Source organism: Vigna umbellata, chromosome 10, assembly GCF_029865625.1.
Source record: "Vigna umbellata cultivar VRB3 chromosome 10, Vumbellata_1.0, whole genome shotgun sequence".
Classification (NCBI taxonomy): Eukaryota; Viridiplantae; Streptophyta; class Magnoliopsida; order Fabales; family Fabaceae; genus Vigna; species Vigna umbellata.
The window spans coordinates 8,349,386-8,364,792 of NC_142174.1; the positions used below are offsets into that span (position 1 = coordinate 8,349,386).

The window sequence follows — 15,407 nt, forward strand, 5'->3', positions numbered from 1 at the left end:
ATATGTTTATGTTGAATGGATCTCCAATTTCGTGGTGCTCGAAGAAACAGCCTGTGGTGGTTCTGTCCAACTGTGAAGCAGAGTACATAGCAGGCAGCTATGTAGCTTGTCAGGGGATCTGGTTGGAAGAAGTATTGAGAGAGTTGATGATTCCAGTGAAAACGCCTTTGCAGTTGAAGATAGACAATGTGTCTGCTATCAATCTCTCTAAAACCTCGTGAGCCATGGTCGAAGCAAGCATATAGAAGTGAGATATCACTTTCTCTATGGTGAACAAAGGAAAAATAGCTCTGACTTACTGCAGCACCGAAACCCAACTTGCGGATGTCTTTACGAAAGCAGTGAAGATTGAAAGATTTGAGTGGTTAAGAAAGGGGATCGGCTGTGTGAGTTTGCCTTGAAGGGGGGTATTGGAAAAGTCAAGTCAAACAACTTTTAATAGCTTACTGGTTTTCAGTTTAGACAATTTTCGTTTTCTTCTGATATACTGTTATCACATACACGTTGTATATAAAAACATTGCTTTATATTTCAGTTCAATATAGACTCTCTATTCTTCATTTTTCTCTTCCAAATTCTCCAACAAATATTGGGTTTGGGTTGGGTTATACACTATTAAGATGTTCTTATACAAGACAAGGGTGAATCACATTAATAAAGGAATGGGTTGGAGGTTGTACCAAGGTATTTAGGTGAATCACACGAATAAGTAAACTTAGACTCAATATTAGAATCAAGTTATCAAAATAACTTTTAAATAGATTTATTTTTCCTTAAATTAAGTTGCTTTATAAAAAATTAAAATCTTACATATTTTAATTAATTTATGCAAAACTAACTTAAAAATAAGGGATTTCAATTGAAATCATTCAAATACCATTATATCTAGAAATTTCTAAAATTTCTTATATACAATTTAAGACAATTCTATGTTCAACAATGAATAGAACTCCGTTGATGATGAATAGTGCCCATGCCATTTAATACCTACTCATTTCACTCCAATGTCATATTTTTGAATAATTTCCATCACATTATAGTTTATTGTTAATAAACTTTAAAACAACTTTATGTAAATACTAAATTATATACAACAAATTATTCTGTCATGAGTTCTTTTAGGAATAAATAAATATATATAAGAAAAAAAATTCTTTCATAAACTAAAATTAACTAATGTTAGTTGAAAAATTGTAATAATTTCTTATTTTTCTACTAGTATTAGATATGATTCAAGATAATTATTTTTAAAAAATAAACAAGGAAAATTATGATTGAATAATAAACAAGATAATTATGATTGAATAATAATATAACCTATAGTTAGATGTTTTTCTATATATGGCAAAGTGATAAATTAAATCACTATATATTATAACGACAAGAATCATTAAAAATATTAAACACGTACCTTTCTCAGATATTTCTCCCACAATACAGAGTTGAGCTCGGTTCCCAATGGAATAACCTCTTCGGAATCAATTCTTGCTTCAGACAACTCGCTTACTATAGTACCCACACATAAAGTTATCATCTCATCGCAATACGTTATTGACAGTTCCTCCAAGGATGGAAAACCTAAACTCCCTCTGTAGAACCTTTTGAGCTTCCGTAGCAAATGAAGATTCAAACAAGTGAGCTGTGGAAATATTATCTCATCCTCATCTGATTCCTCCCCATCTTCCTTACACACTATCTCTTCAATTGAATTACACCATCTTATGTCCATTCTTTTGAGTTGACCCAAACGCTTGGCTGTTGAGGATGTCAACAAATATGATAACTTATGGCAACCTTCTACTTTCAAACACGTCAGATTGGACAAAGACACTGTTCAGGCTACCAAGTTTTTTAATCTCCAACAACTAATGACTTCAAAGGTTTCGATGTTTCTGACAAAGGAATCAGTCCAAGAGTTCTCTAGCCCAATGGAAACCAGCTCTCCAAGGCACTCCAACTGTAATACTTTCAGCTGCTGTAACACATTATCAGGACTTTCACGACAGAACATCTTCTTGAAGGAGCCATCACACACCACAAGTTTCTCTATATTAGGAACCTGTTCTAGAATTTTATATCGAAATACATCCGAACCCAAGCAGAGAGTAAGTGCTTTTATGTTGTGTAGGATGTTTCCCTTAAATTCTCCTTGCAAAATCATATCTACTCCACTTTCCCCCAATGACAAACACTTGAATAGGTGAGAAAAAGCACATGAAAAAGGATGTTATTTTTTGATAACTAGAGATCCATCTCTTTTGTATACAATGACATAAATATGACAGATTCCTAATAAGTTATAGTTGGTGACAAATTAGCCACGTGATGGCATTGTACGTGAAATTTTCATATTTTAATTTTCGCAATATTTCGTACAACTCATGAAACAATGACAAACAATTATAGAAACCGATGATTCTATCTTTAATTTACAGTCGAAGAGGAAGTGACAAAACAGTAGTACATACCTTTCCAGAACCGACTTGATTCTCGGTATGTGATTCTAGATCTGTAAAAATGTCACAATACAGTGAGCTGTAGTAAAAATATTTCAAGTTGGGTAAATCCCTTAGTTGCAATGATCTCACAAACATGAAATTTTAAGCTCTAGCTTTGTTCTTGGATTTATATTATCCTCTGCAAAAATAGTCAACAATCCTTTACATTCTTTCACTACTAGATTTTCAAGTTTCAAAAGATATTTGTCTTTTGATGCTGGAAACACACTTGTAAGCCCTTCACATTTCTCAACACAAACTTCTTGTAAATGGTTCATGCTTACAATTACTTGAGGATCTTCATTCCAAACATTCTTCAGATTTGGCAGTTTCGATATAGTTAATTTCTTCAGAGAAAAAGGGAGTGTTTGCCCTATAGATGTCACATCTCTGCTTTGTGATGTACATTTGACATCAAAAATGGATTTGACAGAATCACAGTTTTGAACTTCTAACTTTTCCAAACTAGTTAAGAAAGGAAGCAAACTGAATGGTAGAACTACATATGATAAAAAATCGCAACCATCCATAGTTAGAGATTCCAAGAAACTGAAGTTGGAGTTTGGGATGGGTCGTGAGCCAAGACATAACTCTTATATGTCTCTCTCACCCAAATTTGATGTACTCACCTGCAAAAGAAATTAGATTTAGATTTTCATAACATCCAAATTTGTTTGAACTGATAACTTTTAAGATGAATTATGAATGTACATTTAAATCTTAAAAGTATGTATATTTGTTGCATTGTTGGATAGATAAGTTTCAAGCTTCACTGTGAACACTAGAAATTAAATAGTTTTAGTTTAGAAATAGACTTTTAATGTGTTAGTTTTAGGGTCCGTTTGACAAGTAGTTATTTTTCCTCTTTGTTGAGGTCCTTAATGTATATTGAGTCTATCTTTGACAATTGTCTTTTGCTACAGGTTTCTTGGAGACAACATGCAAATAGTTTGGTAAGTTGTAAATACAACTTAGGTGATGTGTGCTTTATACGATCAATTTTGTATCTCAAATGCATTACGTGAATGATTTGTTATGACTTTAAGGTAAGTGATAAACTCTAACGAGTTTATGATCTTAAGAAATGAGTGAACTGAAAGCATTGAAGAAAATAGTTTAGTTTGGTAAGTTATGAATACAACTTAAGTTATGTGCATTTTATACGATAGCTTTGTATGCAACGTGCATTATTAGAATGACTTGTTATGATTTCAAGGTAATTCATAAACTCGTTAGAGTTTATGAACTTAAGTTCATGAAATGAATGAACCCATTCATTTTATATGAAACAATAATCTTTTATTACAAACCAGATAGGCGGTCCAATAGATTGGAAACTCTTAATTGTGTTTATTTGTTTCTTAACTCAACCTAAAAGGAGAGGTGTTGGTTTTTACAAAAAACAATGGATCAGAGTTAGATAAATTTGATACGCACAAATGAATATGAAAGTGGAGGAGTGAAGCAATTACTTGAATTTTCAAAGATGAATGATCCAAAAATTATCGAAAGATTTAATTACTTGTGTGTTAATTGTTTTAATGAGATAAAACTACTAACTGAAGTTTTTCGAGAGTATATTCTAGGTGATGAACTCCTAAAGATCCACACAAAGTAGACATGGCATGGTGAATTAATAAACATGTCAATAACTCACCCTCAACTAGAAGCAGAAGAAGTTTATTTAGGAATGGGTGATCGATAAGAGGACATGATAGATGATGTCGAATATGATTCTTTCCAATTTGCTCATGTGTATGAAAACTTGTGTAGTGATGCAAAAAAGATTTTGTATCTAGAATGCACTAAGTACACTGGATTGTTAGTGGTATTAAAATTGTTCAATATGAAGTCAAGAAATGGGTAGACTAATAAAAGCTTTATAGAATTGCTTGAGTTGTTGAGTGACATACTTCGTAAAAGTAACACATTACTAGTGGGTATGGAGTATAAAAAGATATTATGTCTCGTGGGTTGATGAACAAATTTATGATCACCAAAATATGATGTCACAAACTTGTTTCACAATCGGCAAGTATGACCGAATCGTTCAAGTAATAAACTTGGTAAGACCAAGTATCGTTCTTCCCAAAGGACTCACGGCCTAGTTTAGTTGTGTGGTTTGTTGATTAGCTAAGACTTAAGAACGAAATATTTGGAGTTTAATATGCAAGACAGAAAATAAACATGTATGCATGAATTTTGATCAATGGCAAAAAGCAAAAGATAAACACTTTCAATGAAATATAGATATGAATATGTTGTTGGGGGTCAATTTCATCTTATCCACTCTCATATATTTTAGGAATTCAACAGTCAAATCATCATTGTTAATGCCACTCTCTAAAGTACCATTCTAGATGGCTTCTCCCTAATCACGAGTTCATACAATTCCTAGCATTCCTAATGATTAGTTTATTTTGCGCAGGAGCTTAAGGCAACCAATATACTATTGGGAGAAATTCCCCGGATCTAGACTTCCCCGTACGTGCCCGTATCGACAAAACCAATGATCATGCATTGAATGAGTTAAACAATGCAAGCATTAATCAAAGAGGAAAAACCCTAACTAATGATGAAAGAAAGCATGAGTCTTAATTGAAAGATGTAACAACAGATTCCATATATGAGAGTTTCAAAAGATTACATTGATTCCCCAACAAACATACAAGTTTAGTTCACCATATTCATGGTGAATCTAGATGAATAACAATGAAAGAATGAAAGAATAAACCCTAAAAAGGTGAAGAGGAAGCCTCAGCATCCAAGATCCTCCTTCAAAGGGGTGGAAGAGAGAGTGTTTGCCTCGTTTCTGCCAAAGATACCTAACCCTAGGAAACCCTAAAGCTTATATATCATTCGTAATTTACAAAAAGTCAAGTCCAAGCCCATTAAAATGCCGCTCAGCGGTAAAATACCGCTCAGCGGTGAGTGCGTGACTGGTTTTCTCCCCTCAGCGGCCATTTTGCCCCTCAGCGGACCTCCCGCGAGCTCCTGAGTGCCGCTCAGCGGTAAACTGCCGCTGAGCGGTGACTTCGGCTTCTCCTTTTTGCACTTTTTGTTGTCTTTTCTGATTTCACTTCTCTCCTTCTTCACTTCTTTCACCAAATTCACCTTAAAACCTGCACAAAAACACTGAAATCAAGCATAAACCTGTCCAGCTCTCTTATTTCTAAAAATATCAATAAAAGGCATGATTTCAAGCTAGTTTTTAAGTGTAAAGGTTGCTTTTAGTATGAATTTTAAGCATGAAAATAACAGTTTTTCAACTGTTATCACAACCCCAAACTTAGAACTTTGCTTGTCCTCAAGCAAACAAGATGTAACTCTATCTTCAACCAATTCATATGATGATTCACTTCATTCAAAATCTTCTTTTCAATGATAAGTAAAAACTTCAATCAAACTTATGACCAAAATTTCAATCAAGATGTGCACATGCTTTAGTGTTCACAAAGTCATTTAAATTCCAACAAATGCTATTTTCATGAATGATCAATCAAGTAAGCATGGATGTTCATGTGTTCATGTGATATTTCCTCACTAAGTCAAGTGTTTCACTCACACTCAAGTGTATAAGAGATGATCACTCATTCACTCTACTATCACAATGTTACATGAATCAACTTTGCCTTTCATTTTACCATAATCAAAACATTCACAAGCATGCATCATCTCAAGGACTTTTCTATGGCTTATAATGTGGCTGGGCTAACAAGAAAATTGGTTTTTCTGGATCACAAAATCCTTGAGTTAAGAGAACCATAACAACACAATCATCTTATTCTTTCCCAACTTTCTTTTGCCTTTGCATTGAGCTTTGCTTCTTTTTCTTTTCTTTTCTTTTTCTTTGCATATTCTTACTTTTTAGCTCTTAGCTCAATGCTTTTCATGTTTTCCCAACAACCCCAAACTTGAACATTTAACAATACCACACAAGATCTTCTACTTAACTCAAGGTAAAGATTTTCAATCAAGGTTTTCAGTGTATATTCAAGGCTAAGGGTTCAAAAGGATTAAACACAAAGTGTTCTCTTGTAGTGGGCTAATTTTACGAATTTGGCCAATAACAAAGGTTTCAACAAACGGCCTTGATCATATGATGCAAAACAAGCAATTGATTCAATCATAGAAAACCTGGGCAAAATCATTCATGCTTTCAAAGTAATAGCATTTAACAATAACAACTCTGGAGCTCAAAATCTCACATATAAGCTCATTCACATTTGACATACACATCCTGCTTAATTTCACAATCACAATCATGATATCATGCATTTGTTCACAAAGCTTGTGAATCAACTGTATAAGCATTTTAATGTGCACATCATCTCAACATCAATTAATCATAAGCATCATTCAGCATTACTTATCACACAATCACAGTTAATAGCAAACCATCACAAGAAACCAGGTTTCAAATAGAGTACATCAAACCCTAATCTAAAAACAAAAACAAATAAGTTCAGAAAACTTAAACCAAAAAAGCATAATCATATGATAGCATTCATCAGTAAATGCTATCTCAGCTCCTCCTCAGTCTGAGCTGTCCTCTGTATCTTCCTCTTCTTCCTCATCATCATCATCATCAAACGCATCCTCCTCCTCAGCTTCATCTTCTTCCATATCTCTAGCTGAAGCTTCAGCTGCTCCAGCTCCTCCTCCATGTACTGGTTCTTCTGGCCAAGCTACTACATTATGGAATTCATCCATAGTCCACCTGTGGGCTGGAGGTGTATCATACATCCCCACTATCATCTCAGCAGTTGCCACCTGCCCTCTGTGAATGGACTGCAACTGAGCCCCTATAAGAGACATATACATGTCCCTCATCTGGAATGGCTCTGCTTCATGTGTCTCAGCAGATGTCTGGCTCTGTGCTGGCCCTCTCTCTCTACGAGCACGGCGTGGTGGAACTGGCTGAGCTGCATCCTCACCTCCACAGTACTGTCTATAATAAGCCTCATCAATAGCTTTTCTTGGCCTCTCAAATGGTGGAACAGAAGTATCCACCCCAGCTAGCTTGCAAAGGTGAGTAATCAAGGAGGGATGTCCTAATGGTGCTTTGTTGTTTGAGGTGTTGGCGCACATACTAATTTCATCAGCTATTACCTGCCCAATATTAACATTTAAGCTTCTGATAGCACAGTAGATGAATAGTGCCCTGCTGAGAGTAATATCTGACACATGTGAACATGGCTGAATGTTGGCATGAGAAAACGCCATCCAATACTTTGCAAGAGGAGTCAAATCTGTCCTCCTAATGTTAACCACTGAGCCAGATCTATTCCTTTGGAAGTGTCCTCCAGGTATACACAATACTCTCTCCACATCCTCAAAATCAGCACCTTCCTCCATGCTAAGAGCAAACTGACATTGCTCACCAGCCCACACAGTATCCAGGAAGTTGTTGATAGAATCAGGATCATACCTGATAGCATGGCCTCTGACATAGCCCAAATAATTCTCAGCTGGATAATCACCAATCTTCTTTGCATTGGTGTAGAATTCCTTCACCACTGCTATGTTGGCAGGTGCTGGATAAGTGGCTAGCTTTCCCCAATCATTCCCTAACACTTGCTCTCCAAATTGAGGAGCAAAGTTAGGTATCATTCCAACTTTTCTCTCCATCAGAAGTCTCCTGTCCTGAACCACCCTAAAGTGCTTCTCATGTTTCCTAGAGAGGAATCTGCTAGAGTAGGGTTGCTCTGGTTCCTTTTCCTTCCTCTTGGTTGCCATGGTTTTCAATCTCTTTCCTGATGAGGATGCCATTCCTACATTCAAGACACAAACAAAACCACAGAACATGATGTTAATCATTAGTAAAACACAGAACACAACTCCTTTCGAAGCTAAACCACCGCTGAGGGCCAGAATTTCCCCTCAGCGCCACTAGTGCCACATTCCAACACGCAAAAACCAGAAAAAACCAAGTCTGGCAGAGTGCCGCTCAGCGGTAATTTACCCCTCAGCGGTAACTCTGCAGATTTTTGAAAAATCAGTTTTAAAACTGTCCTAACTCCACCCAAATGCAATTTTCAGTTTTCCAGTTCATAATCATGCAGTTTAATCGGTTCAAACATCAAATATATCATCAAATCATACATAAAAATCAAAACCCCTAAATATTCATGCTTTGACAATCACATTCAAATTCAAGAACCCTAGAATGAACAAAATGCATTTTACTTACTTGGGTGGAGATACTAGATGCAATGAGAATGCCTTCAAACTAGAATGCTCTCTTCCAACCCCAAACTTTGATGGCACACTAGTGAAAAAGTGAGTGAAAGAGAGATTTTCTAAAGAGGGAAGAGTGAAAAGATGTGGAAAACCTAGGAGAAGGTGTGTGGAAGTGTTTGTGCAGAGAGAAGTCTGGAAATAAACCCTAAAATGCAGCTTGGGGTATAAAAATACCCTAATGGGCTCGGGTCCCGCTAAGGGGAACTAAAGCCCAGTCTGCGAGAGTACCGCTCAGCGGTAAAATACCGCTCAGCGGCACTTTCGTGATGTGCTCCTCTCCTTCTTTTCTTGACCTACGTGCCTTCCCTACATGTCCCTCATAGGTTCCCTGCAATTCAATGTTAAAAAGGCTTATGCAAACCCTAACTAAAATAAACAAACAAAAACAATCAATCAACTAGGTTGCCTCCCAGGTAGCGCTTGTTTAACGTCACGAGCCTGACCCAAAATCCACCAACACCCATCAGTAGGTGTTACCATACTTACCTACACCCATCAGTAGGTGTTACAAACTTACCAGCACCCATCAGTAGGTGCAAAATTTTCTCACCAACACCCATCAGTAGGTGCTTCAAACTTGGCATCCTTCAGTAGATGCTATGTCAAACTAGCATCCTTCAGTAGATGCTATCTCCAAAAATAATGACAAAGTAATGTTCAACAAATTAAAAATTTACAAACCAAAAAAAAATTAAAAAGTTCTTAAATCCACTGGGTTGCCTCCCAGCAAGCGCTCTTTTAACGTCACTAGCTTGACCCAACCTCAAATTCCTTCTTCTTTTTCTTCTTTCTACTGAACTTCTTCAGAAATTTGATCAAACCGGGAACCTGTTGTAGTGTCTCAATCATAGGAACTTTAATCTCCAATTTCTTGAAGATTTCCATAAAGCACTTAAATTTCTTTTCCTTCCTATGATTCTTCTTTAGATGAGGATGTGATTTTTCATATGATTTCTTCTTCTTTCCTCTCATCTTCTTTTTCTTCCTTTTTCTCTCCCTAAATTTTCTCTTTTTCCTTTCTTTTATTTTTTTCTTCCCTTTTCTTTTTCTTTTCAACTTCTTTATTTTCACACAAATTTTCTTTCTCTCTTCTCTCTCAACCACTTCTTTTTCTTTTTCTTCATCGTTATTTTTCTCACTCAACTCTTCTTTCTCTTTTCTCTCTACCCTTTCCTCATCTCCCTCTAATTTTTCCTCATCAAGAATCTTGTCACTTTCAGTGATAATGACTTGCCCTTCCTCCTTAAGGTTAACTTCAGTATTAACATCATCATTTAATCTCTGACTAATGTGACGAAGTTGCATCTCCATTCTTTTACATGATTCTTCAATGCTTTTCTGAGTAGAGTCGGAATTTTTCAAAAATCGTTGAAGGGTGTCCTCCAACCTATCCAAACTTCCTGATAGAAAGGTTTGTTGCTGTTGCTTGTTAAATTGCCCAGTTTGTCCAGCTTGCCCACTTTGTTCCTGACCAATACTTGGGTGTGGTTTCCACCCTTGATTGTAGCTCCCTTGACGGTACTGATTGGTCATGTAGTTTACATCCTCTACGGCTTCAACTGGAAAGGCACATTGACCATTGATATGGTCACCTCCACACAATTCGCATAACTGGGATTGTACCTGTGCAACAGTCTTTAACTCTTGTGGCAATTGTTCAAGTATCTTTGAGAGATTCTCCAATTGTTGAGTTATTAACTTGTTCTGAGCTATCAAGGCATCATTGGATTGCAACTGTAGAACTCCTTTTTGTTGAATAGGAGCTCTTCTTTCACTGTTCCACTTATTGTTATTAGTAGTCATGTTTTCAATTATTTCTGTGGCTTCCTCTGGAGTCTTCCATTTGATATTGCCTCCAGCTGAGGCGTCAAGCATCATCTTGGTTTGTGAACCAAGACCTCCAAGGAAGATTAGGACTACTTCTCCTTCGTTAAATCCATGCGTGGGAGTCTTTCGTAATAGGCTTTTATACCTGTCCCATGCGTGACCTAGTGTTTCCTCCATGCCTTGTCTAAATGAAGAGATCTCTTGCTTCCCTTTGTTGATTCTAAAGCTTTGTTGCTGCCATTGTTGTTGTGGTTGGTTCTCAAATTATCCGGCAGCTTGCCAAAATTGGCTTTGATCCATGCTTGAGTCATGTTCCCACCAGTGGTTGAGATTACTTTGGTAGAATTGAGTGCCCCTATAATTAAATTCTTTACCAAATTGCATTCTGCATACATTAGGCACAAAACCCTAAAAACAATTGTTAGCACAAAAAGATAGAGAAGAAGATATAGATTCAGAAGATAAAAGATTTAGAAGATAGAATAAAATAAGATAGAATAAAATAAAATAAAATCTAACCTAATCTAAAAGATAGAATAAAATAAAATAAAATCTAACCTAATCTAAAAGATACAATAAAATAAAATAAAATCTAACCTAATCTAAAAGATAAAATAAAATAAAATCTAATCAAATAAAATCAAATCAAATCTAATCTAATCTAATCTAAAAAGATAAAATAAAAACAGAAAAAATAAAAAACAGAAATTCAAAATTAAAGTCAAATAAAAGATATAAGAGAAGATATAAGATTCAGAAGATAAAAACAAAAAAACAGAAAACAGAAAAACAGAAAAACAGAAAAATAAAATAAAATCAAATCAAATAAAATACAAACTGAAAAATATAAACAGAAAAATAAAATAAAATAAAAAAAATTCGAAATTTAAATTAAAAATAAAAAAATAAGTCAAAGATAATCAATAATCACACAAATTAACCAGTTAAACCACAAGTCCCCGGCAACGGCGCCAAAAACTTGATGAACAAATTTATGATCACCAAAATATGATGTCACAAACTTGTTTCACAATCGGCAAGTATGACCGAATCGTTCAAGTAATAAACTTGGTAAGACCAAGTATCGTTCTTCCCAAAGGACTCACGGCCTAGTTTAGTTGTGTGGTTTGTTGATTAGCTAAGACTTAAGAACGAAATATTTGGAGTTTAATATGCAAGACAGAAAATAAACATGTATGCATGAATTTTGATCAATGGCAAAAAGCAAAAGATAAACACTTTCAATGAAATATAGATATGAATATGTTGTTGGGGGTCAATTTCATCTTATCCACTCTCATATATTTTAGGAATTCAACAGTCAAATCATCATTGTTAATGCCACTCTCTAAAGTACCATTCTAGATGGCTTCTCCCTAATCACGAGTTCATACAATTCCTAGCATTCCTAATGATTACTTTATTTTGCGCAGGAGCTTAAGGCAACCAATATACTATTGGGAGAAATTCCCCGGATCTAGACTTCCCCGTACGTGCCCGTATCGACAAAACCAATGATCATGCATTGAATGAGTTAAACAATGCAAGCATTAATCAAAGAGGAAAAACCCTAACTAATGATGAAAGAAAGCATGAGTCTTAATTGAAAGATGTAACAACAGATTCCATATATGAGAGTTTCAAAAGATTACATTGATTCCCCAACAAACATACAAGTTTAGTTCATCATATTCATGGTGAATCTAGATGAATAACAATGAAAGAATGAAAGAATAAACCCTAAAAAGGTGAAGAGGAAGCCTCAGCATCCAAGATCCTCCTTCAAAGGGGTGGAAGAGAGAGTGTTTGCCTCGTTTCTGCCAAAGATACCTAACCCTAGGAAACCCTAAAGCTTATATATCATTCGTAATTTACAAAAAGTCAAGTCCAAGCCCATTAAAATGCCGCTCAGCGGTAAAATACCGCTCAGCGGTGAGTGCGTGACTGGTTTTCTCCCCTCAGCGGCCATTTTGCCCCTCAGCGGACCTCCCGCAAGCTCCTGAGTGCCGCTCAGCGGTAAACTGCCGCTGAGCGGTGACTTCGGCTTCTCCTTTTTGCACTTTTTGTTGTCTTTTCTGATTTCACTTCTCTCCTTCTTCACTTCTTTCACCAAATTCACCTTAAAACCTGCACAAAAACACTGAAATCAAGCATAAACCTGTCCAGCTCTCTTATTTCTAAAAATATCAATAAAAGGCATGATTTCAAGCTAGTTTTTAAGTGTAAAGGTTGCTTTTAGTATGAATTTTAAGCATGAAAATAACAGTTTTTCAACTGTTATCATGGGTATGGAGTATAAAAAGAAGATATTGTGTCTCGTGGGTATGGAGTATAAAAAGAATTCATGCATGCTCAAATGATTGTGTTTTATACAAGAGCAAGTTTGCCAAGTTACATCAATCTCTACAATGTGAAGTATCACGATACAAATAGAAAGAGAGTAAGTTTGAAAGTGATTAGTAAAGGTGTTGAGACAAGATCGTCTAGAGAAACTAGATTATCCAACAACTCGTGTTTTGAAGTTTAACAAAAAAAAACTCAACTAAATATTAATCATAAGATATAATGTTTAATGATGACATGTACTAAAGGATACTGTTGGATGACACATGTGTCTATTAGATATAACCATATATCCAGTGTATCAAATAAGATAAACATGACGAATGCAATGCTTGAATTAAATTTTTCTAAATGAAAGCAACGTCTGATACATAAGAAGCATAATCTATGTAAATGTTGAGTTGAGTGTTCATGCTTAAAATTCAACATACAAATGTGGAAAGCCACCAACAGTGTGACACAACATTACCTAGGATATCAAAATAACACGCTAAACGTCTTTAGTAGATACATAATTATCTGACATCTCAAAAATGTCCAAGGCATATGACATAAAGAGTGTCAAACACTATAAAACTCCAAACAGAATGTCTAATCACCATAGTACTTGAACAAAATGATTAGGCATATTAACATCAAGTTGTGATAAGCATCGTTAAATGATATACTTGAGCCTAAACGACTGATACGACTGTCGCGGTCATACAAATTTGATACAGATAAAGAATGCAGTATAGACTAGGAAGTGACTCCTAGGTCGTCTCTCAAGGATCAATTTTGGGTTCAGTCTCATATTAGTCACGAAGGGGGGGTTTTGTGATTTTGTTTTGATGCGGGAAAATTAAATTAAAATTAAAACTGTGCAGAAAACGTAAAACGCAAAAGTAAAAACATCAATAAAATCATAAAAACAACGTTTGGAAATATGATGAACAGTAAAATGATGGAATATAGCGATGCAGAAAATATTGAACGGTGAAATACAACAGATAAAAATAAAACACTGGAAATGGGATTCATCAAAGATTATCTCTTAAATTAAAATTCCAAAATACTGAAAGATAAAAATAAAACGAACAAATTGTTTCAAATACTTTAATACACTACACGCTTAGAAGTAAAATTACATTTTCCACTGTTTGAACTGAAAAACCGAGAGCTGGCCACTGGAAGATGGAAAGAGGCAAGAGCCTCCTCCAGGCCGTGACTTTTCCTAAACTAATGCTAATCTCACACTCAAATCTACTGCCTTATCCTCTCTACCGCTGCTTCATTTATAGCCAAATCACATAACAAACTCCTGTAACCTCTCCTTGATTTCCGCGTCTTGTTTTGTCTCTAACTGGCAGAGGGAATTTCTTCCGTGAAATGTTCCTTAATGTGCCAAAGAAAATAAGGTTGGGGGCCCCTCCATTCTTGTACTCATGCTGCTATTGGGTTTCATGGAAAATATTTTTCAACCGTGGCTCCCACTCCAAGCTTCTGGAATGTGATCAACATCTCCTTCTCCCTTCACACATCCGTAGCCTCTCCTCTTCACGCTGCAGCCACCGTTCCAGCCCTTCACAGCTCCTTCTCCACTGCACCGTCCTCCTCGTCTTCAACCAAATTCCTCCTTTAGGTGGCGGCTCCAAAACACATCCCAGCTCTCCCCCGTGAAGTGTTGAGACCTCGGCAAGTGCACCGGATCGTTCAAGTAATAAACCGGTAAGTCCGGAAATCGTTTTCCCAAGAGATTTGTTTCGCTTCACAGATTGTTAAAATTTACTAATTTAGCGATTAATGAACGTATTTTTACAACAGAAGTAAAATTTGCAAACAGATGAAATTAAAGTGGTAAAAACAGTCGAATTAAAGTTCACTGGGGTTGAAATTTAAGTTCATCATTCCGGTAATTTTCTACTAACACAATTCCTTGAAATTAAGCATCGACATTCTAGGCGCATGCAGTCCCTGATCCCTCAGGTGACAGTTCAGAATCATTCAAACTAAATTACTAATCCCTTAGCTAATTCAGTTATCAGATTTGCCTTAAACACAATGTCACAGATGACTAAAAATTCCCTCCTATGTCTAGGACTCGAAATCCTTTAGCAGTTCTATCCTAGGTCCGCGGTCTCATACATTTCCCAATGATTTAACTGTTCAAATAGCTCAGATTCCCATCATAGGCATGAATAATAAGAATAGAACACATAATTCAAACAAGTTCATGCATTAATAGAGAAATTACATAGAAGTTCAGAAATTTACTCTCAACCCCAGTGAAATGGAGTTCTAGCTACAAATATACATCATAGAAGCGATAAATGATGGATTGGACGGTGGAAATTGATGGTTCTCCACCAGGGAAGCACCCAAAACACGAGCTGCAGCGTCCTCTGGTCTCCTCCCCTCTCCAGAACTCCATTTCTGCCTCTGGATCGTGTTTTTAAAGAGAAGGGCTGTAAGTGACTTTTCGCTGGGCGACGAACGTACGCTCGCTGGGCGAGCGTC

General features: G+C 36.1%; 1 long non-coding RNA gene and 1 pseudogene across 1 annotated transcript; both read right to left on the reverse strand.

Moving 5' to 3' along the window:
* Nucleotides 1-1,399: 1,399 nt before the first annotated feature.
* On the reverse strand, nt 1,400-2,197 carry LOC148191807 (putative disease resistance protein At1g62630; annotated as a pseudogene).
* A 9,970-nt stretch (nt 2,198-12,167) lies between these two features.
* Nucleotides 12,168-14,592, reverse strand: LOC148191808 (uncharacterized). The gene is made up of 2 exons (XR_015782531.1): nt 14,039-14,592; nt 12,168-12,695 (listed from the first exon to the last, which is right to left on the reverse strand). It is a non-coding gene; the product is annotated as an uncharacterized LOC148191808 (long non-coding RNA).
* Nucleotides 14,593-15,407: the final 815 nt, after the last annotated feature.